Here is a 24,828-nt window from a genome sequence, read left to right on the forward strand (position 1 = left end):
TCAACTAAGGTACTAAGACAATGGGGGGTGGCGGGCGGACCCCCCGATATGAATTTGTTATCTCCTCCGTAAAGCGATGGAGATTAATTCCTTTAACATGCGAATTTGTCTATTAATTTGTAGCAAAATGGTAAAGTTTCGCCGTATGAATACGAGGTTGTTAAAGAGAGTTGCTTACACGTGCCTGCTTACTACCTACCTATATGTATAATACCGTTCATTCAATTAAGATAGAGAGGTTTTAATATAAGTAATACTCGTCAGTTTCTATAGTTAGTAAAAACTTACAAAATCCTTTTATTCTGATGTTTACATCAATGTTTTGTTCTTTGTCAAGTAGGCAGCTAACCTACGCATGTACTCTTCAGAATATGTTAAGAGGTTTAACTTTGTCTAGACATGTTGATTTATCTCATCACTTTCCACATCGAGTAAAGTAATTGATTTAAATAACATTTGAAAAGTCAAGTCAATCAAGTCAATTTGTATTTGTAGTACTTATCGCCCGCAGATGTATACCTTACCGCAGATGTAGACCTTGATAAAAAAACAACGAGTTGCACTCCGGGAGTGCCGGCAGAAGTGAAAAAATGATTAGTGCAAAATGTCTGTATAATTGAGGTTAACGCCATCTAGCGTTATTTCGTCGCATTACTTGAACCCTTAGGGGGCACATCACTGTTGGTACTCGAGTTATATTAATACCAGTTAGAGCGAAACTCACTAGATGGCATTTAAATCAATAAAGAAAAACTCAATGACATTGTTCGATCAGGTCCGTCTTGCGGTCACGTGATCTGTCGCGAGTTTAACATTTTTTCCCCACCTCAAAAAGTGCACAGCGCCGCTAAAGAAGTTTTCACTTCAAAAATTGGTTTAGTTTGGGTTAGCTCATTATTACTGGAAAGGTTCGCTCGCTTCTGGTAGGCTTCCGTCCGTAGCTCAGTTGGTTAAGAGCGATTGGACGGTTTCCAAAGCTCGTAGGTTCAAGTCCTGCCGGAAGCGGTGATTTTATTGATTCGCAAATATTTAAAAAATAGAACGGAACGGAGAAACTTAAGAAAAGAATATTCCTTAACTGAAAAAAGAAGTTAAAAATCTTATAAGTAAATTAATTTGCCCTTTACCCACACAGCGAAGGGGTTCTTAATCAACAATTGTTCAGAGATTTTTAGTCACGATGTTGTCCCAAAACAGTCACAATGGAAAATAACTTTGCTACTGGTTAGCCCACTATTCTAATCTACAGAATACAAAACACAACAGACAAGCCAGTTAAGAAGTCACCGAAACGTACGCCGCCTCAAACGCATCGTAATCCTATAATCATCAATAAACCTTAGTCACACAAAAACGGACAGATACGGATTTCTATCACATTACACAAAAGGATATTCATACAATCAATCAAAATTCAAACAATATTCGTACCAAAAACAACATAAATAAGGTTGAAAGTAATTCGAAATGTTTTTATGCGGCGAAATGACAGCCGCTTGGGCAGTTGCAAATCGCTGATCAACGTAAGGATTTTGAGATTAAATTTAATGGAACGTCAGTAATGGTGGCCCTTGATTGACTTGTCATAAACCCTGATTACAATTAGATATTTAATTCTTATTCCAAGTCATGAGATTTGGCAATTTCGTATATAATTATTAGGTACTTACTTGTAAATCCTGGTTATAATAACAATATTTACCCTATAAATCAAATGTACTTATAGGTCATGACATTTTTACCACGACAAGTGATTTCATTACAATCATTACGAGTACTATACAAGTAGGTACATACCTATTAGGAATATACCTATTATAGGTAGGTACCTATAATAGGTATATTCAATTTAAGTACAACCTAAAAAAGAAAAATAAATACATACTGGTATGGTAGGTATCGATTAGTTAAATAAATCGCTACCTGCTAAATCTGTCTTTGACTGTCATCAATAAGTTTCTGGCAAAAATTTCAATATTAAAAACAGTTTTTATTACTGACTGTTCTTAATACCCCTAATCAGCTTGTTTATAGTTTTAGCTTAATCCCATTACAGATGTAAAGGAGCGGTTCTACCTTTCGTCGTCGGTTACTTTAGTCACAGAATAATTAATAGTATTATCATCTTTAGTGAAAGCTACTAACCCCGACTAAGTACGTTGTTTTCTTCAAATCCAATAAATCAAACAATAGATTTAGGCCGCCAAGGTATGAGACGGCATTCTTTACCTGCATTGTTTTTTTAATATAATTTACAGCATTAGGTTTTGACTTACAATTGTTAGCTGTGGATAAAATGACCACTTTCTACTATAAACATTCGAATGGTTCCCTAATTATTATAAAAATTGCAATTGTAAATTATATAGTTATCCATTCCCAGTATAGGTACCTACTACCACCATCGAATGTGAACACTCACTCACAGAAACGTGCGAAAATGCCTTATATTTAAATCATAATACTGACGAATCTTTGAATTTAATATTATTCAATTATTTTTCTAGAATTCACTAAACTCTTAAGTAGTTGCTTGCAAACACAACAGCGCTGAAAACCGGTTCCCATCTAGAGAAATATTCTAAAAAAATGGTCCGTTTTCATTGCTCTCAAGTAAATTGAATACCTACCTGTTTTTTTAAACATACACCAAAGTACATACATATATATCAAATCTGTGTCTAGTTTGTTAATCTAATCCTTTAACTAGCACCCCAACTATACAAACAAAAATACAAAACCTAATAAATTCCAATTTTCTATCCCATAAAATCCATTTATACGAACCGAGACCGAGAGATCGTCGGTCAATCCGTAGTTTAGAATGCGACGAATTTGACAAGTCACTGATTTTTTACCCCGGACCCAGATAATCTGTTCTCTTTACCCCACTCGATCAATCTTATCGAGGCAACTATGAAGTTCGTCAACTACTAAACACCTTAACCGCCGATAACCATATCAGATGAATTTGAATCTTGTTAGTAGGAGATAAGATACAGTTTTAAATGTTGCAGGATAATGGAGATGCTCGAGCATTGTCGAATGCGCCGGATCATCGCCGGATTCCGGGAAATTCGCCCCGCATGAATACCTGCCCTTACAGGTAAGCAATAGCCAAAAGAATATTCAGATATGGCAGGATAAAGTTAAAAACAAAACACGTACTTGCATATTTAATATATTGAATATCAAAATTGGTCTGTACAAACGTATAAAGGTCCTGTTAAATAATAATAATAATAAAAAGTAATACATTACTGATAACACATAATGTTACACGTAATGTTATTATGTATATGTATACACATAATGTTAAATTCTCAGTAACCGAAAGAAAAGCAGGCCGTTGCACATACTTATTAGACAATTTTTCTGACATTTTTGGATCTAAAAGTAAGCATTCAAATAAAAATCCAAAATTATTTATTTCGAACAAAGTTCATAATGTGTAACAAAGTAACATAATTAAATCTAAGTATCTTTAGCTAATTCTGCTAATTCTAACACTTACCAAGTTTTACTATAGATTAGATCAACTCAAAATACTCAAGTTGTCGTCAGAAAATACATAATTTAAAAAAAAATGTATGGTCGCTACGCTAGTATCGACTCGCTACTGTGGGCTCACAATAAAATTAAGCAGAGACATGCAAATGTAGATATGTAGATGAACATGCAATCAAGGCTCGGAACCGGTTTTTTCTTCATACAAAAAATACCGGTATTATTACGTTCTTTTTCGTTCTTTGGCTTATTATTTCATTTTTAATGGGACAATCTAATACTACGAAGTTGTTACCTAAATAGATGATTCAGTCCTACGTAAAGAGCATAAAATAATTAAAAATATTGGGCTATTTTGGGTTTTACAAAAAAACCGGTTCCCTGCATGCAATTATATCAGCAAACGACGATTTGTTCTAGGCCAATCTTCATGTTAGTCATTTAAATGTAATAAATAATATTTAAAATAAAAACTTACTAATGCAGATCACTGATAACATTAAGATTGAATCAAAGTAAACTGTTTTCAGTTCTATAAGTAGCGCCAATTCTCAATATTTCTTTGTTCTATGCAACACCTACAATAGTTATGACTTGCTGTTTGTGCATCCTCTGTTATTGTAGACCCCGCCATTTCTTAACGTATACAAAAAGTTGTAAATGATACCACAACATTACAGTAATTTTAGACTCTAACAACAGGCGGTAAGATTTAAATTGCCATGAGTTAATATAAATAGATAGTACATTAGAGTTTATGAGGTGCTATTTCTTGCCTCCATACAAACAGACACGCGAATATCTCGAAACGTGAAATTATTGCGTGTTTACTTAGCGCCCTTAGTTCTAAGAAAAACATCAAGATCGCTTTGGTTAAATGTGTTAAATTGAAAATAATATACTTCTATAATTATATTTGGTTTTCACGATTGACAATTAAATACAATGATTTGAAAAACTACCACAAAATAAAAACTGTAGAGGAGAGTCGGTCATATTGTACCGCCTGTACAATAAAACAATTTATTAAAATCTGGTGCATTTCATCCAAATACGTTTAGCTCTGTTCCACGTGTTTTAATAACGGACAAAAATCATTACAATTTGGTCATAATGGTAATATGTAATTTAAAATCAAAATCAAAGCAAAATCTTCGGTTTTTTAAGCAATTACTACTACTAGCCTCTGCCCGCGACTTTGTCCATGTAGAAGTTACTAAAAAACTTTTAAGCGCATTTCCGCTTCCTTATAGGTCCTATTTGAGAACATTGTTTCTCAATGGAGCTGTACAACGTTTCGAGAACATTATAGTTATTCCTATACTTATATATTCCGAGGTCTAAACGGTTTAAGCTGTAATTTGTTTGTCAGAAATTCAGTATTTATGCTATAAAACTGTTTTATATTGATGTATAGACACTACTGTATTACATGCATCCTTAGTCCAAAGACCGATCAAGTCAAACTAGAACGCATTAGAAGCAGCTCAATGCATTTGTATAATACTAGCTGTTGCCCGCGACTTCGTACGCGTGGATTTGTATATTGGTGGTTATAAATTTTACATTAGCTTAGAACATTATGCAGCAAAAGATAGCAGTAGGGACTGTTAATCATTTGTTAATTATTATACAACGCTTGAGATTTGTCTTTCACAACCTGGCTACAAAGTTTCGAGCCCCTAACTGAATAAAATTGTTCTCGATAATCTCGATATAATCTCTCTCAACCCCAAGAAGATTTTCAAGTCTACTATTTAATAAAACCTACTACCTAACTACCTATTTACGAAGTTTGAAGTTCCTAGCTTTAAATAAAATTTGAACCCTCTACCAACTCTCAACCAGGGATGTTGCGGATGCAGATTTTTTGACATCCGCGGATGCGGATGCGGATGCGGATTTTTAAAGGCTCACATCCGCGGATGCGGATGCGGATGCGGATGTCAAGATTAGGTACTTAGAAAACGTCAAATATTTTTAGTATTTTTTAATTAAAAAAACCAAACGTTTAGTATTTGAGCAAGAATATAGGTGCGTTATATTTAATAAACAGTAACTTCGCCGACTTTTCTGGATCTAGACGATTGCGTTATAGGTAATGACGAAATTACCTAGCACTTACGCCGCCGCTAAGACGTTCCTGTACCGACTTGTTCAACATCCGCATCCGCATAAGCTCCGCATCGATTTTATGCGGATGCGGATGCGGATGCGGATGTTGAAAATAATGCGGATGTTCCGCGGTTGCGGATGCGGATGCGGATGTTCGCAACATCCCTGCTCTCAACCCCTGTTTAAACTTTTAGGGGATGAATTTTTAAAAACGCTGAAATTACTTTTCTTGTATTGTAATAATATGCCTTTATACAACGATTCAAGTCCCGCACTCCAATAAATATTTGGGTTCCATACAAACTTTCGACCCCCTTCCACCACCTTGGGGGATGAATTATCAAAGACTCTGAAATTAGTTTTCTTTCCTCTTAATAAAATACCTTTTTACGAAGCTTCAAGTTCCTAGCTTTAAATAAAATTATAACCTATACAATCTTTCAACCCCTTTTTAACCCTGTTATCGGATGAATTTTTAAAAACGCTGAAATAAGTTTTTTTGTGTTCTAATACTATGGCGTTGTACAAAGATTTAAGTCTCGCACTCTCAAAAATATTTGATCTCCATACAAACTTTCAACCCCTTTTTCACCTCCTCGGGGGATGAATTTTTAAAAACACTGAAATTTGTTTTGTTGTTTTTTAATTTAATACCTTTTTGCGAAGTTTCAAGGTCCTATCTTAAAATAAAATTTACACCCCAAGACAAAGTTTCATCCCCTTTTTTACCCCCTCAGGGGTTGAATTTCCTAAAACGTCGCAATTCCTTTTTTTGCAATCGGCTATTATGCCTTTCTAAGAAGTTTCAAAGCATTTGTAGTGGATTCAAACTTTCAACCCCTTTTTAACCCTGTTAGGGGATGAATTTTCAAAAACGCTGAAATTACTTTTCCTGGCTTATAATAATATACCCATATACAAAGTTTAAAGTCACACACTCACAAAAATATTTGATCTCCATACAAACTTTCAACCCCTTTTTCACCACCTTGGGGGATGAAATTTCGAAAACGCTGAAATTAGTTTTTTTATTTTTTAATATAATACATTTTTACAAAGTTTCAAATTCCTAGCTTAAAATAAATCTTGAACCCCATACAACCTTTCATCCCCTTTTTAACCCTTTTAAGGGATGAATTTTTAAAAACGCTGAAATTACTTTTCTTGAGTTTTAATAATATGGCTTTATACAAAGACTCAAGTCCCGCACTCTCAATAATATTTGATCTCCGTACAAACTTTCAACCCCTTTTTCACCACCTCGGGGGATAAATTTTTAAAAACGCTGAAATTAGTTTTCTTGTTTTTTAATTTAATACCTTTTTGCAAAGTTTCAAGGTCCTAGCTTAAAATAAAATTTGCACCCCAAGACAAAGTTTTATCCCCTTTTTTACCCCCTTAGGGGTTGAATTTCCTAAAACGTCGCAATTACTTTTTTTTGTAATCGGCTATTATGCCTTTCTAAGAAGTTTCAAAGCATTTGTAATGGATTCAAACTTTCAACCCCTTTTTAACCCTGTTAGGGGATGAATTTTCAAAAACGCTGAAATTACTTTTCCTGTCTTATAATAATATACCCATATACAAAGTTTAAAGTCACACACTCACAAAAATATTTGATCTCTATACAAACTTTCAACCCCTTTTTCACCACCTTGGGGGATGAATTTTCGAAAACGCTGAAATTAGTTTTCTTGTTTTTTAATATAATACATTTTCACAAAGTTTCAAATTCCTAGCTTAAACTAAAACTTGAACCCCATACAACTTTTCATCCCCTTTTTAACCCCCTTAGGGGTTGAATTTTTCAAAATCGCTTCTTATCTCTTGTACACTTTACAAATGCAACCTAGTGTGCAAATTTCAACTTTCTAGCTTTTGTAGTTTCGGCTCTGCGTTGATGAATCAGTCAGTCAGTCAGTCAGTCAGTCAGTCAGGACACTTGCATTTATATATATAGATACCTATATTGTAATATGCAAAACATGGATACACAGTTGTTACGACGTATAATATAACAAGTCGTTCCGTTAGGAGCTAAGTAACATGCGTTTTAAGTAAAAAATCAGCATGAATAAGTTCACACTGATTAATAATCTGCTAATCTACATACATACTTCATTACCATATAAGCCGCATAAGAATAAGAATAAATTAACTTTCTAAGTATGAAATGAATGTACCAATAAAATTCGCATACATTTATTGTGGCTTTATTAGAAAAAAAATTGTCTTCGATTGTCTAACGTGGTTCGCACTCACTGCTTTCTTGTACAGTCGCCACCTAGACCTAGGTGTTCACAAATACAATATCTGAACACGCACTCTTTACTTTACGCCCTGATAACAGAAACGTGTTCAGATATCTGTGAACGCCTTAGGGCCGCTTGCACCATTCACTAACCCGGAGTTAACCTGTTAAACCTGGAGTTACCAGTACAATATGAAACTGGATTAACGTTTTAACCGGTTAACCCCGAGTTAGTAGGTTGGTGCAAGTGGCGCTTAGCCGCTCCCATATATCTGATGGCGACTGTACATATGTTGTTATTTAAGGTATTAAAATAGTGTAGGAAATTTGTACACGAACTATTTTTTACAAAAACCATTGCCAACTAAGCATCTGACTGGAAAGTAGTTCGTGTTGAGAATTATGAAATGGGTTGACGCGTATAAATACTAAGGGGCAGTAGGCCTATAAAAATCAATATACATACTCACAAAAATTCAAGGGAGTCGGTCGACTAATGCGACTTATAAAAGGAAAAAAGAAAACAGCCGCGGACATACGAAAGCATCTTTGGACTTGGACCAAGCTGAAACGGGGACGCTTCACTGAGACGAATGAACGGAGAAGGCGGACCATGCAAGGGCATCAAAAAAGCCTTTCAAACAAAGACAACGACGACAATCAATCCCAGGACTTCTCGCACCTGAAGCTATGGTTGGCCACGGGTTGGTAAAATTGTATAAGTAACATAATAAAATCAAAATAGGGCACGACCGGAAATCTAACCCGGGACCTCTCGCACCCGAAGCGAGAATCATACCTCTAGACCTTCATGCCACTTAAGATCTGCCATTAATTCAATCTAGTCAATTATTCTTGCTCGTTAAATAACACTTGAATACGTGTTGAAAAAAAATGTAATCAATCATACGAAAACAAAGCATGTTTAAAAAATGTCACATGTTGTATGAATTTTGTTTATACCTAAGGATCAATTTGAATGTACATTTATGAATTTTACTATAGTTCATTTTTTTAGCATTAGAAATAAGGTAAACAATCTTGATGTGTCTTTTAACTGAAAAACACATATTAAAAATAAGTTACGGTAAATATGTAACAATTATGAATCTAATACGATCTTTTATAGTCTTCTGCTTTCATAAGTAATAGTTATTGATTTTTAAAAAGTGTTTTTCAATTAAAAGACATGTCAAAATCGCTTACCTTCTTTCAAGTTCTTTCTAATGCTAAAAAAAACGAACTATAGTTGTATTTTATAATTCGCGTGCAATCAACTCCAAACTGTAGCAAATTGTTAATTCTGAATCGGGCTCCTAGTTTGGACACTTTGGACTGACTGACCCTAGAGTCTTGTATTACAAATACTAGACGTCAATTTCAAGCCGGCAAACAAAGACAAAGAAAATACAATTATGTTTGAATTATTTACGCATGATTGGAATATTTTACACCAAGTTCTTAATATAAGTACACATGACACGTGTATTATATATAATTTTACTGAATAGCCCTAAAATATCTTAGGTTTACTCCAAAAACTCTGACGCAGAAGGAAAATCACCAACCGAATACTATGTAGGCGTAATTTCCGTAATATACTCACTTAAGCCTTTTCCTATTTGCAATACATTTTTCCTAATACGTTTTATTACGCCTCATTCGTTGTACTTCACATACGAATTGCGTTTAAAAGGAACTTTATTATTTTCCAAAGCGAGCTTCAGAAGCGAGGCGCAGATGTGCCCGCGTATAATTTTCAGATACCACGCTATGAAGCGATGTAGGAGTGAATCTAACGTATTTTATGTGTGTAAATACGCGACTGAAATTTTTAAATAAATTCGAGTCACGAGCAGCAATAACTACAAATTAAAAAGGCTTAGACTGAATTTCTTAAAGCTCTAGTCTATTAGTAATAAGAATAAAACCGAAACGCTTAGAATAGCAGACGGAGTTACAAAATTGGCCACAAAGCTATAGTAATGATTTAATATCGGAAGAATGGATAAGTAAAAGGGTCGTGATACTAAATTTATGCTAAAAATTAATAAATAATTATGTGTATACGTTTTAAATAAATTAATATTATTATAAAAATGTATCTTGTACCCGTATATATTCTTTATTATTGTTGTATTTCAAAGAGACAAAAACAGGGCACAAATCGGGATTTGAACCCGGGACCTCTCACACCCAAAGCGAGAATCATACCGCTAGACCATCATGCCACCTGAAGAAGGCTTCCTTAAAAGCCTTCATGAAACAAAGTTGATTCTGTGGCGTGTTCATTTGTTTAACCAGGTGGCCACTATTTTGATGGCTGTACACGATTCGCTATGTTTTTGGTAGACTCTCACATATGGCATGATGGTCTAGCGGTATGATTCTCGCTTTGGGTGTGAGAGGTCCCGGGTTCAAATCCCGGTCGTGCCCTGTTTTTAAGGTGAAATATTGTTAATTGGCTTCATCATCTTGATTTTGAATTGTTTAGTAATGTATATGACGTGATATAAATATGTACTATTTGTTTTACATAAAATAAAAGGTATTTCTAACTAATAAAACTCTTCGATTGATAACCATTATATTAATGTCACTAATCTCGCTAGGTAATAGCAAAATTTAAATACATACTTTTCAATGTAATAAGGTAAATATTACGAGTTATTAATCTTATTATTAAAAATAATTTCTATAATACAACTCAATTGAAAATTTAAGAAAAATGATAACGACAATTCACAGTCCTCTAAGTGTCATAAAATACATCGTTATTCCGCAAATACTTTCTTTAACATTGAGACGAAAACTCGTAAGAACCCAGTCACAGATCTTGATCGGCCCTTCAAAGGAAATAATCTGTGACTGGGATGCATTAAAATATAAATATCGTCGTTAGCAAATCATTAGCCGGTACATTTGCCTCAGACCACGACGGTTCCTATCAATCGAGGGCAAACAGAGGGATGGGGCTGCGATTTTTTTAGGAAATGGAATCGACAAGTGAACTTACGTTTACTATTAAAAACACGAATAAGTAATAAATAAATTTGTAACTGATAAATGTTAATGGCATCACTGATACACGTCTGTCAAATCTAAAAAACGCTTGATAATTGTTTGTCCCTATTCGTCATACTGACATTTCTGCTTGTTAGTGAGAGACAACATTTTAAGGTTAAGAGGTTGCTAAGTTTTATGAATAAGGGGGAAAATATTTATCTTACCTTTTTTCCTCTATAAAATTCTAAGAAATATGTATTATAAATATCAAATAACATTAATCTGATAGGCACTCAATTATTGAATTTTCTTGAGAGATGCTTGCTTGTATGTAACAAAAGTGCATATTTGTATTTTACGTATGTTTTACAGCTAATTAGATTACGTTTAATTGATAAAAAGACACCAATAAAGGCCATTTTATATTTGATTTGTTTGTTCAATTGTTTCAAAGGAAATCAAACATTTTAACGCGGCATGATGGCCTAGGTATGACGCTTTAGGTGTGAGAGGTTCCGGGTTCAAATCCCGGTTGTGCCCTGTTTTTAGGTGAAGTATTGTTAATTAACTTCATCATCTTGATTTTCAATGGTTTAGTAATCTATATTATGACGTTATATATTTTGTTTATTCAAGTGCTTCAGATTTCAGGAAAGTAGGCTTTCGAGGAAGTATTTCAAGCGGCACGATGGTCTAGCTAGCGGTATGATTCTCGCTTTGGGTGTGAGAGGTCCCGGGTTCAAATCCCGGTCGTGCCCTGTTTTTATTGCTTTGTGATCAGTAAGGAGTAAATAAACGATTAATTAATAATTCTTCTGAATATTTAATGGTCAATTCACGGTGCCTTTACGATTTTTTGGGCTTGAAAGGTCGTGCCCTTTTGTTTACTGTGAGAATTGCGAAGTAAGTAATATTCCTGTATATTTTCTTTGACTCCTCTCGGTTAGTAGTAATTAATAATCGTACATCAAACCCATAAAGTAAAATAGCTCAACCCAGTCTCTTCAGAAAATAGTGCATTTTTGGCAATGAAAACCTTTTTGTTTCAAACTGGAAGCAACCCTGCCCATCTCATTTTGTCATCTCCAATAGCTATACCACGATTAATATACCGTCCCCACAGATAATTTAATAACCAAACCTCTCTCAATGGGCCCAGATGTCGATTGGGTTTATTATTGGCCCCCACTCGTTTGGAACGCACTTTACCTGATTAAATGCTTTGATATCAGTTGCGGTTTTTTCATAAGGTCGGCTAATAGAGAGTAATGACTTCTGAAGAGGTTTTGAGGGAATCTGGTAATCATTAAGTAGATAGGTATGTTTTGAATGGTGCGACTATTTCGCGTATGAAAACTATCTAAGTACGTACGAGTATGAATGTATATGGAAATAACACACACTCGCTACAATATAATGTGTTATTTATACAGATAGGTAGCTTAATGGCTAAAAAATTGCGTGCTCTTCTGCTCTTAATAATTTATATCATCCATGATTACAACAGAATGATTATATGTAGTTGTTAAATTATCTTGATTTGATACCGTACCCCGGTGAGTAGGTTTCGCGGGGAGAGGTGGCTTATGAATGGGGAGAGAAGGTTTGAGAGGGGGGTGAGAAGAGATTTTCAGGCTACTGCTACAAAAATAATGTATTCCAATTTCAAATGGAGCTATAGTAATACGCATAATAAAAAAAAATAGATCCATCAATCTTCCAAAATCACCTTTGTATGAAAACCCCTCTCACCCCAAATACGAGGCACTACGGGGTGAGGTGGGTTTTCCTCTTTATCGTCAAAGTTATGAAATGGAACTACCCAAAATAAAATAAAAACTAAAATACAAACGTCCGGAACACTTATTATATACACCATTCAGTTTTCATATGTAAAAATAAAATTATGTTATCGAGGTTTGAATTTCAGTTTTGACCCTACTCACCCCATTTTACGGTAGTACAGACAATCCGGCAATGTTATAATTTGAACAAACAAAACTCTGATTTGTTTCATCCATAAGTTGAATAGGATCATATAAATATATTGTTCTCAGTTGTATTTACTTAATAACATCATACACTGAAGAACGATTCAAACAACTGTTTAAATACTTTATATGTCGAATTTCAGTTCAAAGTTTTAATACACATTTTATAGAGCCTCAATTACGCGGCATGATGATGGTCTAGCGGTATGATTCTCGCTTTGGGTGTGAGAGGTCCCGGGTTCAAATCCCGGTCGTGCCCTGTTTTTAACATAAAATAACCTTAATTAGCCACATCCGTTATTCATAGACAGACCCCAGAAACTGTTCATGTATTTGTGAGATTTTTTTTAAATCGCTTTTCTAAGTGTAAGGCCTGAGTGGACGCTCGGAGCGGAGCGTTCTGCGGGGCATGCAGCGTGGCGTCGAGCTCCCAAGGGATTTGAGCAGCGGGCACTAAGGCCACTCCTATACGTTTGCATTTGTTTAACATGCACGCCGCACGCCCCGCCCCGCTGCACGCTCAACTTGAGCGTCCACTCAGGCCTTACACTTATTGACGGTTCCATATTTAAATTATTTGCTGCGTTTTCACATCTTGTAAATCTCGCTTTATCGAGATATAAATAAGCCGCTAGACCGCGGCCGATAAAATTCATTCTGTTAAGGTACTAAGAAAAATAATTCATTTAGAAAAATAAAATATGATTTTTGTAACTCATGAAGTTTAGCGGTACTGACGGTTAATACCTCCTGTCCACGGGTATATTTACCGTAGCGCAACTTCGGTCAAGAGGTCACGCCTGCCGTAACGCTTTCAAAAACCAATTTATTCACTTGGCAAAATTCTAATCTCCCGAAACAGACGGAGCAAATTTATAACCGCAACTTTAAAACTCGCTCCGGACATTTAAATGTTCAGCATCAGGCGAGTTCGTTGTTGGAGGGAGCGAGAATCATCTTAATGCCGGTAATTATACGGATTCACCGAATTACTTGGTCATAAGTAAATAAACGGAATGCCCTATTTACAATCGTAAATTTCTGGGGGCGTAGGCGCTGGTCGTTGTGTGATAGCGCTAGCATGCTGAGTGTTATTTGTTTATTTTTATATTATAAATGGGCTTACTCATGGCCACAGACTAGCTGAGGCGAAGACGTGGCCTACGATGGAGCGAGCCTGCCCAGAAGGTGCCTGTTCACCGTTGATTTGAAGGTTGCCGGGTTATATGAGCTCGGAAATATAGACGCCGGCAAGGAATTCCATTCCTTGGCTTGTACACGATACTTAAAAGTGTGTAGTGATATTTACAGATTATATAATCAGCCATTTTTTATACTTATGTAATTTTGGCTATTAATAGGGTTGAAAGGCATCCATTTCTGTCGAGGTAGTTTGGCGCCCGAACACAGTGAGCGCAGTGATCATTATTCTACCTTTTCCGAAGTTTCAGTCAGGTTGCACTAGCTGTGGTCACGGCACGGAGGACGTCGGAAAAAAAAGTAAAATACCTAATGAAATTTAATCGCGTTAGATCCGTTAATGCCATTAATTATGCATAAATAGGATGTAATAAATAAAAGACTAAAAAATAAAAATTATTCTTACACCATTTTAATAAGAAGGTGGAAAGGGCCCAACGCTCTGTTTTAAAAGTTATGTTGAAGAGACCCTTTCGATTTCCAACTTCTGAACTCTACGCCGAAACTAAGGTCCTGACCGTTCGGCAGTTATTTTTGCACAGAATCGTTTTGCTTACACACAAATCGTCTACACTCATGACTTGTTACGTCTCACTTCTCAAAACGCGAATCTTTAACCTACCTGTTCCGAAAGTCTTCTCCGCCTTCGGTAAACGATTTGGGGACCACCTTAAGGCTTCAACCTACAATGCCATGCTAAAGCATTGTCATCTCAAAGGCAAATCAGTTATTGAGGCAAAAAAGCTTACCTACACTCTTCTTCAATCACTCAACTACTTGGAGACAGAAGCTATACTAAGTAATATTTTATAATAATGTACGCAAAGACTTAAGTGTAATTTTTAGTAATTTTATAACTTGCATGCTAAGTATATCTACCTATTAAGTAACTAAATCCAGATACTGTACAAATCTAACTGGTTCCCCGCGATACAGGTCTCACCTAGTGCCCCTGGTAAATATGTAAACCATAGTTTATTGGTAAATAAATGCTTTTATTTATTATTTTATTTATTTATAAGGTATCGTGCTAGCGACCCGCCGCCGGGTGTAGCTCCCATTCTTCTGTATTGTGCTCCTGCCCGGCAAAGCCTTCTTTGCAATTCTTAAGTCAACTTCACTCCATGGAAATAATCACACTCTTCTTAAGGGATTCCTATGGCACTTTTAAGTTGTACTTGATTTAGAATTTTAATTAACCTTTTTCGCTTCATTTAAGTACTTGATGTTGTTTCTGTTTTTTATTTATGTTTGAAATAAGACAACATAACAATCAGGAGCGAAAATATAACTCAAAATGAAAGCAAGAAAAAACAACAATTAGTCTAAAACATCCTCAACTAACAGAAAATGTGTAATGGTACCTGTTTAAGTTTATATAATAAATATTATAGTTATAGAACTATGCGCGTTTACATTAAACAAATCTTTTTATTTATTTAAATAACCATTCGATTTATATTTTTGTGCACATGGTCGTAAAATGCTCCATTTTGCCGTAACGTTTAGAAAGCATCATTGTTTGCACTCAGAATTAAGTGACACACAAAACAATTAATGGAATTCAAAAGCACTTATTTCTTTTTCAATTTCATAACCACGAAGATTAATGGATTGTTGACATTAAAAATATAATTAAAGTGATATCAATCAGGACTGACACTGGGTCTGCGGCACAATGGTTTCTTAAGCCTCCTTTTCCCATGCCTTGATGAGGAAAATATCAATAATTTAAACATATTTATTTGCATTGTGAGAAACGTTATGATTGCATTGTCAACACAGCTGGCTCTACCTATTGTTAAAGTAAGAGAAACGTTATTCCGACTAAAATAGTTTTTAAATAAAGAATTGGGTACCTAATGAAAATAAGTTACTATAACTTTATAGGTACAGTCAACGTCATTATAGGTACCTTAGCATGTATAGGTACACATTTTCATGGAAACAAGCGGGCAATGGCGTGATTAAGATACATAATTAGGTACATAATCATTTTTTACTGTTTTTATTCATGAGATTTATTTGGAAAAAAAATCCATTTATTTTTTCTTTTAGGTATTGACTAAAACCATGGTCTAATAAAACATGGTCTTCTCTTCCCAGAGTGTCACTTGCCTACGTCACAATAACATTGCCACTTTATTTCAACATAGCATGTTACATGGGTACATTATATCTATGGTTAATAAGTTAAAATATTTCTTTATAATTTTATAATTTTCATTTATATGTATTTTATCTTAAATTTTACAATAACACGTAATTTTTAATTATTCGTTAGCAATATCTTCCGATTCACGAAAGAAATTTCAGACGTTCGGGTAATTCTGTTTACACTACTGGCAACACAGGATAGCGCTGTCACATTTGACAATCCGCCATTTTGTCCCTGACCGTCATCCTTGTCGAACGCGTGTTAATTGTTATTTCCTTCTCGCTCAGTGTCAGCAGTCGCAGTGTTTTCCAAACTTTTCACGTCGTAAGCTTGGTAATTCATGTTTTGTTACGAAAATGGTTGGCTGCTCTATTCGGAACTGTAAGAGTAGGAGTGAAAAGTGCAGTATAGATTTGTTTTATTTTACTATGTTTCTACATGAATAACTTAAAATTAATGCCGTTAAAATAATTTTCACCGTTGGTTAAAATTCTCCCACATTTTAAAGTTTGAGAACCTGTAAACAGCATGATGACGTAGGCAAGTGCCAGTTAGGTCATTCGCGAATCTCGGAAGAGAGTACCAGGCGGAGTATATTATTATACCATGACTAAAACGAAGAAATTCGAAAGCAACAAGAAGCTTCTGCTGTGGCATCTCAACATAAAAATGGACAGATCAAGGCAAGTATTCTATTAACTGTGCTATTACGACGTAACTTGGTACCGAAACGGTAAAGGTCAGTTTTGAGTAACGAGTCGACGGTACTAATAAAACTGAACCTAATATTAATTGGATATTTTAGTTTTGAGTTATCATTTTAATATATGCCATATTTAAGAAGGTAACTTTAACATTACATACCCCTAAATGACCCTAAATTACCTGACATTTATATGAGAGCATCCCAGTGGCACCCTCATTAAGGGAGATTGTGTTTTCTAATAAACCAATCCGTTTCTGTATATTCCAGTGTATTAATGTTGTAGTCCTACTGATTCCCCAACTTTTGATTAAAATATCGAAATATTCTCCCTCTAACATATTTGACCAATACAAATACTAAGCATAGATAAATTTAAAAGTGGAAAAATTACTGTCTTATGTGAGACTTGAACTCACGGCCTCTGGTTCAAGTCTAACCCAAGACAGTATCTTTTCCAGTTTTAAATTTATTCTAAGCTTAATAGCATCGTTCGCAGACGTTTCAGCTTGTTAAAAATAAAAATACACAAAATAAGAGTATAATTAGTATAATACTCTTATTTTGTGATCGCGCTTGTCCGCTCACCGCTCCGCTCACGCCCACGCCCGCTGCTCACAGTACAGCTTGCGAGCTAAATGGCATCGCGCTCGCGGCCGGCTAATGAAATAAGATCCCGGCTCTGAACTAAGGAATAGCGGAATTAAAACTACATAAATGAGCGACCGCACCCAACGGAGAAATTTAACGACCCTTGCCAAATGGATTCAGCGGTAGCGATGTTATACTCGGGCAATCATTGTAACGTTCGTTTATAATTTTAATATGTTTCAATAGTTACCATAATCTTTAATATTTTAGGTACATTATAAGAATAAACTATCTTCCCATAGAAAAAAAACTAATTTAAAAATAAAAACGAATACTAAATAAATCTGAAATAATTTATAATTTAGTTTTTATAGAAAATGTCAAGAAGTTACATTATTTAGACAGCGCGTCAAATTACTACACCTACCAGTGGTAAATAAAATTGTAGATATTAAATTAAATGGAATTAAAGGCGAAACAAAGTGGCAAAACCAGGTTGGTCAACTGAATTGTTAAGAATATAGATGATATTGCTAATCGATATTTCTTTAAAACGTTCAAAGTTATAAAAAAATATATCGGTAAAAGCGCGGCATAAAAACAGGGCACGACCGGGATTTGAACCCGGGACCTCTCACACCCAAAGCGAGAATCATACCGCTAGACCATCAAGGTTTCTCAAAAGCCTACTATGTCCAAAATATTAAGTTTAAATCACTTGAACAAACAACTATGCACAATAGTTTTCACTCACGAAATGTTTAACCAAAACGAAGGCTCAAGGAAGAGGCATGATGGTCTAGCTAGTCTTATGTTTATTTTGTACACCTCTCGTAATCTGAATAAGTCTACAGTAGTTGCTAAGTAATACCAGATCATCATAATATTTATGAACAGATTATGAGGCTAAGTAAAAGTATTCACTTTAAAAACAGGACACGACCGGGATTTGAACCCGGGACCTCTCACACCCAAAGCGCTTGTAAGACTTCCTCAAAAGCCTACTTTCCTGAAAACTGAAACACTTGAATAAACATATTTATATCAAATCATATAGATTGCTGAACAATTCAAAATCAAGAGGAATTTATTGAGGATTTAATTAAGTACGAGGCATAATGATCTAGGTACATACTCGTAGGTGTGAAAGCGTTCAAACCCAGATTGTGTTCTGTTTTTGTTGTTCATTCAACTACGAGTATAACTATTGAACTATCACAAAAGGACACGCTCCAGGTACCTACCTACCATTAAGGAAATGTCTGCAAGTTTACCTTCGAACTTATGCTTAATAATTCATTGTTAATTATTAGCTTATATTTAGGTACAATAACAAACTTTTAATTTTAGTGTTCAGTTTTCAAGTCATATTTTTACAATATTTCATTTTGTCGGTAAAACAATAATTAAAGCGTTCCATCACAGGTTATTATTATTGCAGAGGGACAGATGAAAGTGAGGGCTTATTACGAAGCCCTTTAAAAGAAGCCTCTGATTGATGACGGACACAGATTTGGTATGTTAATTCACCGACCACCAATAATGAAGATGAGATGACAATTGTCAAGATTTGTTCTAAAACATGAAAAGGAATGTGAGGTGATATTACACATCTGTTTATTTAGGTGTCTTAGATACGTTTACAGAAATTTGGAGTTTTAAGGTAACTTTACAAGCGGCATGATGGTCTAGCGGTATGATTCTCGCTTTGGGTGTGAGGTTCCGAGTTCAAATCCCGGTCGTGCCCTTTTTTGTATATAAATTTTATTAGGCATTACAGTTCTCATATTCATTCATGCCTTCTAAAAATATGATTCTTATACTTAAGTTTTCGTTTTTATAAGCGGGTACAGAACCTCACTAACACTAAGCATTTCACTACAGCCAGCCAAAAGCCACCACATGATTCAGGACTTTTAAATAGGTAAGTAATATTTTACGGTGTTCGCTAGTATGCACCAGCGTACACCGTGAACTTACGTGTTATAGTTGCTCATGTAAGCGTATTTAGACGTTTAGACTTCAGGTGTGAAGGGTCGCCGCCAACTCGCCGCTGCCAATCCAGCGTGAACACAATGCGGCCCGGAACGGCCAGCTCTACAATAGACCGATATCGACGCCGATACCTAGTTGTCGATAAACTTGGGACAGCCTTTGTTTGCAAGAAACTGACGTGAGCTACATTTGCGAGATAAACCTGCTGATTTTATAGATAGGCGGCGATGGTAAATAGGTCGATGTTGAGACCATAATTATGAGCAATGTGTGCGTTTTATATTTATTTTAATACTGTTAGTGCTTCGTGCGGTGAAAAAATGTAATATTATGACATACTTACAAGCAATGTGAATCCTGAATCATGGACTATCGACTTAGTTAGGTCAAGAGTCACCTTATAAAATTGTGCACATTTTTATAGGAAAGTTAAGAACTTTTTAAGATATTTCATTCCGGAAAGATGTTTTGATGAGACCTATAGTATAGTCTTGCTCAATTCGAGACTCGGTAAGTCGATGGTAGTTGTTTACAGACTGAATTAAAATTATTTCAGGTACCACAACAAAATCTCACAAGTATTTGAATATGTCCTAAATTGCTCAGTCGAGCTAACAGGATTACTGGAGCAAAAATGTACTCAGACACAATTAGGTTGGTTACGTAACGGCATGCGAGACGCGACGCGAGCTTCCTGTGCGTTCAAAAACTCGGCAAATAACCCTATTAGCGGAACAGTGAGGCCTGATCGAGTTAGCTCCCGCTTCACCCGGCCCACCTGACAATTACCTTGTCTCTAAATGACTCCAACCCTTGCCCAACACAGATAAGTTTATTTTGAGCCGCCCGAGTGTTCGCTCCTCATTCATTTAAGTGCTTCTTTTGTGACGAACATTCCGCTGCGCCTCTCTCAATTAACCCCACTGGAAGCTCAAAAATTAAGTTAAATACACCGACTTGCCTCCGTATTTACTTATTGGCAATCGACGTGGTTGCCTGTAACTTCGTAAATTAAAACTCTGCTGGGACTAATGTAGCCTTCAAGTTTTATGGCGGCGGCGCTTTCGTTTTATTACGCTGATGGCTCGCCAAAATCGATACGGTGACATACAGCACTTATGAAAAGTAATGCAAACAAATAGGTATCGCGTGATCGCAGTGCAAGATATTATAGATTCAAATACTTACGCGGCGACATATTAGTGGTACATTACTGAATTGAAATTAAAACTAATAGATAAAAAATATTAGAGAAAACAGAATTACAATCTATATTCATATCAATACTATGTTACTTGATGTAAGTAGTAATATTTTATTAACATCTATAAACTTTAGGATTTTAAGGCCCTTCCGATAAACACGATTCATACCTACTTATCTATTTATTTTTTAAATAATATGTAAGATTCCTAAGTCGCTGAAATATTTAAATTAAACCTTTTTCTTTTAAACGTATGCTCAACAACAAAATACTATAATGCTCAGATACAAATATCTACAGCAACTTATCTCACATGTAAGTAGTAAAACTGTCGAGTTTAACTAGGCTTTAACACTAAGTAGCGACATATTTCACACGGGCTCAGCTACCTGAGATATCTTTCCAATTGCACAACAGGTGCTACTCAACAAAAACCACTGTAACTTTGACCACGAGATCTGTAACAACTGTGCCTAGTCGGAGAGCGCATTTAAGCTGGTTTTACTAACCATTAATTCTCGATTGCGCTCAGTAACGTTCAGAATATCAGCTCTGGGTCTAAAACAATCAAACTGCCACTTGGCACAAGCAAACAAGAACTTAGCGCCGCTTATTAGGTTTAACTAAATACGAAGTGCGGCTTAAGTTAGATAAGTTAGATCCCGAACAAACATAAGTGGATTCCTATACGCCGTAACAGGTGGGTACTTTAAGCTTTGTTATAAGACAAACTGTTACTGTTAGAAACTTTGTGTAAATTAATGTGACATTATTTTGCTTTCTTTATTAAAGCTTGTAACTTGTAATACAAGTGGAAGTCCCTTTCTAACTAATGCTGTCAAAAGGTGACATCCGATTTTATTACAAGTTACAAGCTTTTGAGAAACGGGCCCCAGATCTGCATACACCACACCATGTCGTCTTCTTTATTAATTAATTAAGTACCTATATTTAATTCGATTTATGGATTGTCTTTGAATATTAAGCAGGTATGGTATATTTTTGTAGTATGATATTTTGTGCACTCGGCGGCGATGATAATTTGGGATACAATTTTAATACGCCACATTTCTAGATACAATTTACACGAATGTACATATGTAGATTCGGTACAAATGCCGATTGAGGCAAATTTTGTTTTTAAATTTTAAAAACAGGGCACGACCGGGATTTGAACCCGGTACCTCTCACACCCAAAGCGAGAATTATACCGCTAGACCATCATGCCTCGTGCTAAAACTGCCATAAAAATCGTTGAATTTGAAACATCACTGACATCATTTGACAACTTTATTATAGGCATAAGCCATTCAGGTGATATGATGGTCTAGCGGTATGATTCTCGCTTTGGGTGTGAGAGATCCCGGGTTCAAATCCCGGTCTTGCTCTGGAGGCTAATTCGAACTTACATTCCGATATTAAAATTTAAATTGATTTTGTTATCATTCTCGCGTGCATTTCGCTCGTATTTAATATCAATTTGACATGATTTTGAAATCTGAATGTAAGTTAGAATTTGCCTACTGTTTTTCTTAGAAATCATTAAAAGTATCGTTAAATATAAGTTATTTTTTCTTGACAACACAACTTAATTAATTAATTACTTTTTGCTGCAACATCTTACGCGTAAAGTAAAGAATAAATTCTTAATGAATGCTTCTTAATTATAAATAACATTCGTACTCAAGCCGATTGTTACCTGCAAAGTTATGAAAATTTTAATTAAGCTATCAGACGATACTTCTTCGTTGATAAATCATAAGAACTTAGTATTACCATAGAGAAAAAATACATAGAGTGCTCACTCCATACATCAGTTTAAGTACCAAAAAGACTATTAGCATCGAGTAGCGGAACTATCAGTAATACTACATCTATTGTCAAGTAGCAGTACTGATAATTCCGCTACTCGATGCTAGATGTAGACACTGAAATTAATAGTCTGAACTGATGTATGGAGTGAGCACTCTTGTCTTACTTATTTCTCTATGGTATTACGCGGACTAAGTATGGCATTGACAGTCAAGTCGTTAGTTTTAATTAGGTGCACACTAATTAAAATAAAAAAAAACATACACATCACATGTATTTATAATACTTACGTAAATATTACAACGATATGGAGATATCTATAGATAGAGTAGGTAATGAAAATGAAATTGTAGAAGAAACTTTTTCCACTAAATTAATAAATAGATAAATAGGTACTTATAGATGGTCAAACCAATTTGTCAGTAAATAGGAACAAAAAAAAACTATACTCATCCTTTTCTTTTGGGTGCTAGTACTAGTGTAAGACAAAGATAGTATGACTCTCTCTATGTTTGAAATAAGACAGTCCTTTGACACACTATACACAAATAGTTACAATAACTGAAGTGTCGCTTTCAAGTGTTATTCATCAAACCTTGCTACAACATTTACAAATCTGCCTAATGCAGCCATAAAAAACTTGATTTTAATCCTCAGAATAAATAATTAGGGGCACTTACCTAAGCGGCAATCTTCGAATTGGCATTAAAAAATACATTGATCACGTCCCGCTAAATTGGGTGAATTGGGTCCCTACCTCCCCCCGATTTATTTAAGAATGTTATGTAAATTTGAACACAAGTCTTTGATCGTGCGCATCAAAAGTCCTAGCAAAAAAGTTCGTCTAGAGTGGAAAAAACGGGAGAAGCTTAAGAAAAATAATGATTTAATCTTACTTCCCGCTGCCGCGCATATAAAGCGGGCGGGCGGGCGCGAGAATCGTTTTTAATCTTTGCTTTGTAAAGGTGATTATAAGGGATTATAGGTTTGGAAGTATGGCTGAAATATCGCGGCTGAAGCGGCCCCTACTCATTTATGGCATATTTTTTGGCCGCCAGGTGGGGTTGCGGTCGCACCCCCTCCGATACTTCTCAACTTTTCCTTATTACTAGAACTCTTCAAAGGAAATGCTTTATTACGTTTTGTTTCGTCTTCGCCAATCCACGTTTTTGCCGCCACAGCACCTTAAGGCCTAAAGTTTACTGAAGTTGCATTATTCAGTATATTGATATAACAAATGTACCTACAAATAGTTCCTAGTGTAGATTAAGTCCAACTATTCAATTTTGAAATAGGTACCAACGCCACTGCTTGGATCACTCATCTTCTACATTTAACTTTAGCATTACATATGCTTTTATTTGCTTTTATTATTGCGTCAGTTTACAATATTGCTAGATCACAATTTGTTTACGCAGGTGGGTTAAAATGTATTTTTTTTTTTCAGTTTAAAACTTCTATGTAATTTATGAATAACGTATGTGGCTAATTATGTTTATTTTATGTTAAAAACAGGGCACGACCGGGATTTGAACCCGGGACCTCTCACACCCAAAGCGAGAATCATACCGCTAGACCATCATGCTTATTCTTCCAATACACACCTTTATATTTTAAATAGTTAATAAATAATATGACGCGATATTAATTTGTTTATTCAAGTGTTTAAGAATAAACGTTTTCCAGGAAATTAGGTTTTTAAAGAAGTCTTACAACCGGCATGATGGTCTAGCGGTATGATTCTCGCTTTGGGTGTGAGAGGTCCCGGGTTCAAATCCCGGTCGTGCCCTGTTTTTGGCGCAGTAGTTTTTGAATCAAGAAATTACTAATTGTAATCAGTAAGGTGACTTGATGCTCTGACTATGATTCTTGCTTGAATGTACAGTCAGCAGCAGAAGTTGCTAAGCGGGCCAAGTGTTCAAAATTATCTTGACGCGACTTTATTGTTAAGAGAATAAGAGCGTGTCAAGGTAATTTCGAACACCTCGCCCGCATAGCAACTCTGCTGCTGACCGTAAGTGCACCGGGATTATACCAGACGCGCTATATTTTAATTTACTTTGTAACAAGTACCTACAAATCATTCCAATTTAATTGCTAGTAAGTAGTTAATCTTATCTTATACATTTAAACGAGCAATTCTTGCATATTTATTTATTTATATAGGTATATATATATCTCGGGGATCTCGGAAACGGCTCTAACGATGAAATTTGGTATATGGGGGTTTTCGGGGGCGAAAAATCGATCTAGCTCTAGTCTTATCTCTGGGAAAACGCTAATTTTTGAGATTTT

General features: G+C 35.4%; 5 non-coding genes across 5 annotated transcripts; 4 read left to right on the forward strand and 1 right to left on the reverse strand.

The window, feature by feature from the left end:
* The first annotated feature begins 10,237 nt into the window (after positions 1 to 10,237).
* Trnap-ugg (transfer RNA proline (anticodon UGG)) lies at positions 10,238 to 10,309 on the forward strand. The gene has a single exon. It is a non-coding gene; the product is annotated as a tRNA-Pro (tRNA).
* Positions 10,310 to 11,561: 1,252 nt separating this feature from the next.
* Trnap-ugg (transfer RNA proline (anticodon UGG)) lies at positions 11,562 to 11,637 on the forward strand. Its single transcript has one exon. It is a non-coding gene; the product is annotated as a tRNA-Pro (tRNA).
* A 1,417-nt stretch (positions 11,638 to 13,054) lies between these two features.
* Trnap-ugg (transfer RNA proline (anticodon UGG)) lies at positions 13,055 to 13,129 on the forward strand. Its single transcript has one exon. It is a non-coding gene; the product is annotated as a tRNA-Pro (tRNA).
* Positions 13,130 to 24,047: 10,918 nt separating this feature from the next.
* On the reverse strand, positions 24,048 to 24,119 carry Trnap-ugg (transfer RNA proline (anticodon UGG)). Its single transcript has one exon. It is a non-coding gene; the product is annotated as a tRNA-Pro (tRNA).
* A 131-nt stretch (positions 24,120 to 24,250) lies between these two features.
* Positions 24,251 to 24,322, forward strand: Trnap-ugg (transfer RNA proline (anticodon UGG)). Its single transcript has one exon. It is a non-coding gene; the product is annotated as a tRNA-Pro (tRNA).
* Positions 24,323 to 24,828: the final 506 nt, after the last annotated feature.

This window comes from Cydia amplana, chromosome 4 (genome assembly GCF_948474715.1).
Source record: "Cydia amplana chromosome 4, ilCydAmpl1.1, whole genome shotgun sequence".
NCBI lineage: Eukaryota > Metazoa > Arthropoda > Insecta > Lepidoptera > Tortricidae > Cydia > Cydia amplana.